This window comes from Otolemur garnettii, unplaced genomic scaffold, assembly GCF_000181295.1.
Source record: "Otolemur garnettii isolate 467f Iridium unplaced genomic scaffold, OtoGar3 scaffold00288, whole genome shotgun sequence".
Lineage (NCBI taxonomy): Eukaryota > Metazoa > Chordata > Mammalia > Primates > Galagidae > Otolemur > Otolemur garnettii.
Window position 1 is genome coordinate 545,700 of NW_003852683.1, and position 3,366 is coordinate 549,065.

At 45.6% G+C, this 3,366-nt stretch overlaps 1 protein-coding gene across 2 annotated transcripts in view; it reads left to right on the forward strand.

Moving 5' to 3' along the window:
- The first annotated feature begins 1,278 nt into the window (after nucleotides 1-1,278).
- ZNF175 (zinc finger protein 175) overlaps nucleotides 1,279-3,366 on the forward strand; it is a 13,615-nt gene continuing 11,527 nt past the window's right edge. The window contains exons 1-2 of one of the 2 annotated variants that reach the window (XM_023508900.1): nucleotides 1,392-1,417; nucleotides 1,901-1,903. The gene's annotated coding sequence lies outside the window, so the exon portion shown is untranslated. Of the gene's footprint in view, nucleotides 1,418-1,900; nucleotides 1,904-3,366 lie in introns of both variants that reach the window. The other variant, XM_012813684.2, reaches the window with a different exon arrangement.

Consider the following 3,366-nt stretch of genomic DNA (forward strand, 5'->3'; position numbering starts at 1 on the left):
CCTGGGCTGGGGATTCGAACCCGCCACCTTAGGTGTATGTGGCTGGCGCCTTAGCCGCTTGAGCCACAGGCGCTGAGCCAGGTATTTCTTTATAGCAACACAAGTGGACCAAGAATCACATCACCCACAAATGGAGTTTTTCTTCTAAAATGTACACTTTTTTGTTTGTTTTTCTTAATTTTTCTTTTTGTTTCTTTTTCACTGGCCGGGACCTATACTACAATGTTGAGTTGAAATAGCAAGAGCAGGTACTTCCACTTTGCTCCCACTCTTGTGTACACTATTTCGTTATTGTCTGATGGTAGTTGCAGGTGTTTCACAGATGTCCTTGATCAGAGTGAAGTTATTCTCTTCTAGTCCTATTTTGCTAAGAGTTTTTAAAAATCATGAATATATATTAAATTTTTCCAAAAACTCTTTCTGCAGAAATTGAGAAGCACGTATCATTTTTCTCTTTCATTCTGTTACTGTGGTAAATTTCATCAATTTTTGTATGCTAAACCCTGCTTGGCTATGCATGATATGCACGTTGTATTCAATTTGCTTATATTTAACTGAGAATTTTTCCACATTCATGAGCAATATTGGTCTTCAATATTCTTTGATTGTAAGGTGCTGGTCAGGCTTTGGTATAAGTTTATATTTTGCATTATGAAATGAGTGTTGCCTCCTCTATTTATTGAGGAAATTTCGAAGACTTAGTAGTATTTCTTTTTCTTTCTTTTTTTTTTATACAGAGTCTCACTATGTCACCTTTGGTAGAGTGCAGTGACATCACAGCTCACAGCAACCTCAAACTCTTGGGCTTAAGCTCTTGGGCTCAAGCGATTCTCTTGCCTCAGCCTGCAGAATAGCTGGGACTATGGGCGCCCCCTCCAACGCCTGGCTATTTTTTTTTTGTAGTTGTCATTATTGTTGGCAGGCCCAGGCCGGGGTCGAACCCACCAGCCCTGGTGTATGTGGCCAGCACCCTAGCCGGCCTTAGTGTTATTTCTTTATTAAATGTTGCATAGAATTCCACAAACTTATTGAGTAGAAATGTACCGCCAGTTGATGGCGGCCTCCGACATCACAATCCATATTGTCGCAGAGCCAAGCCGTCCTCTTGACAGTTTTTGAATAAGGAAAACGAACTACGGAGTAGAAAGCCGCTGTTGTACGCCACGATAACTATTGGCAGAGCGTAGCTTCAAGAGTGTTAGTGAGCATGCGCGCGGCTCAACGGCGGCCGCGGAAATCCCGAAGCGGTCTAACCCAAACCGGAAGTGGCCCAAAGAGACCCTTGTGACTGTGTTGTCAGGCGATTCTAGCCTTCCTAAGTCGCTTGCCGGACCCTGAGGTGATTGGAGTATTACTAGTAGGGACCTTGTGGGGCCAGTGAAGGAGTTCGGCTTGGGGTGACTCATGAGAGTGTTGGGTGAGTGAAGACCCGTTGCGAGGCATGTGATTGGGGATTTTGGGGTGATTGGTGGCGGCTGTGGGGTAAGTGGGGGTTGCTTGTTTAAGTTGGATAATTGGCTCGTTAGTTTTCTGTTTATTTTCTGTGTATTTTCTGTTTGTATATAAGTGTTTTTATAATTTAAATTCCAAGCGAACTTTAATACCCGATTTTATATTTTTGGCCATGAAACGCGCTCATTTTTAAGGATAGTGAACGTGCGTTGTAATGTGCTGGTCAGGCCTTGGTATCAGCGGCTTAGTCATTGGTACCGGGAGATTTAGGAATATGATTCACCTCTTGGGGCACTGAAGGACTCAGGGGTTGATTGGGAGCCAGTAGCTTCAGGGGTTGGAGGACTTTGAGGTCACGTTTTAATACATTCTGGGGGCCTACCAGAATCAATTAGTAGAATTGGGTGCTCAGAATGGCATCTGGGAGCCAGTTGACTGGAGGCCTTAGGGGGTCAGTGATTGGGGTTTCTGAGGGCAGCTCCTCTGCTTTCTGAGCAGTGAGGGAGGGAGTCCTTGGAGGTTAGATGGGTGGGTCAGTTTTGGCCTCTCCTTGAGTCCCTAGGACATGGTAAGGATCAGTGACTGGCAGTTGAGCAGAATAGATGGCTTTCTTCTGGCATGTTTTATTTGAGCTCCTTTGCAGAGGATTATTAGGTGTTCTGCAGAAACTGATAAATCCTTCTCCCTGGGAAAAATTTATTACCTGTCATGGTAGTAACCATTTCAGGAGCTTGGGGCAGGTCAGTGACTGGGAGGTATTTTGTAACTTTCTTTTTTTTTTTTTTGAGACAGAGCCTCAAGCTGTCCCCCTGGGTAGAGTGCCATGGCATTACAGCTCACAGCAACCTCCAACTCCTGGGCTCAAGCGAGTCTCCTGCCTCCGCCTCCCAAGTAGCTGGGACCACAGGCACCCACCACAACACCTGGCTATTTTTTGGTTGCAGCTGTCATTGTTGTTTGGCAGGTCCGGGCTGGGGATTCGAACCCGCCACCTTAAGTGTACGTGGCTGGCGCCTTAGCCGGTTGAGCTATAGGCGCTGAGCCGGTATTTTGTAACTTTCTGGCATCCCTGTGGTCCACCCATTGGGATTTCTGATTGTCAATGACATTGTTGTCAATGACTGCATTTGGGTGTGATGGGGACAACTCACTATGAACAGGCAAGAAGTGGTCAGTGATTGGAGGTCCTGGTGCACGTCTGCAAATTTTCTGGGTTAAGATGGGAGTTGGGTACAGTGATTTTAATTTATAGCTTTGTGAAAAGAGGCTTGCGTGTCATGGATGGGTGCTGAAATGTTCAGAACCTCAGAACAGGCATACCAGAGACAGCCAACTCCCAGCCTGAGCTCTCTGAAGGCAGCTACAAGTGGAAATAGTATTTCTAGAAGCTGGCCACATGGGAGTACACAGGTAACGTGCAGTTTAGAATAAGTAGACATGGGGCTGATTCTTCCATTTGCAGACTGAGTAACCTCCAGGCAAATTATATAACAGCCCCACAGCCTTGTTGTCCTCATCCACTAAATGGGTATATTAATGTCCATGATCTTTAGTTGATAGGGTTGTGTGAAATTAAGTTGACAACTTGCTAAGTTTTACTCAAGTTTACCACACACCAGGAGGGTCCTGAGGGCTTTACATGCTTCATCTTGCATAATTTTTCCAACACTTGTGATGAATACCTGTATCCTCCTTTTAGAAACTGCAACTAAGGTAATATCTTCATATTTTCATAGTTAAAAAGTAGAAGGACTGGCTCGGCACCTGTGGCTCAAGTGGCTAAGGCGCCAACCACATATACCTAAGGTGGTGGGTTCGAATCCAGCCCAGGCCCGCCAAACAACAATGATGGCTGCAACCAAAAAATGGCCAGGCATTGTGGTGGGCGCCTGTGGTCCCAGCTACTTGGGAGGC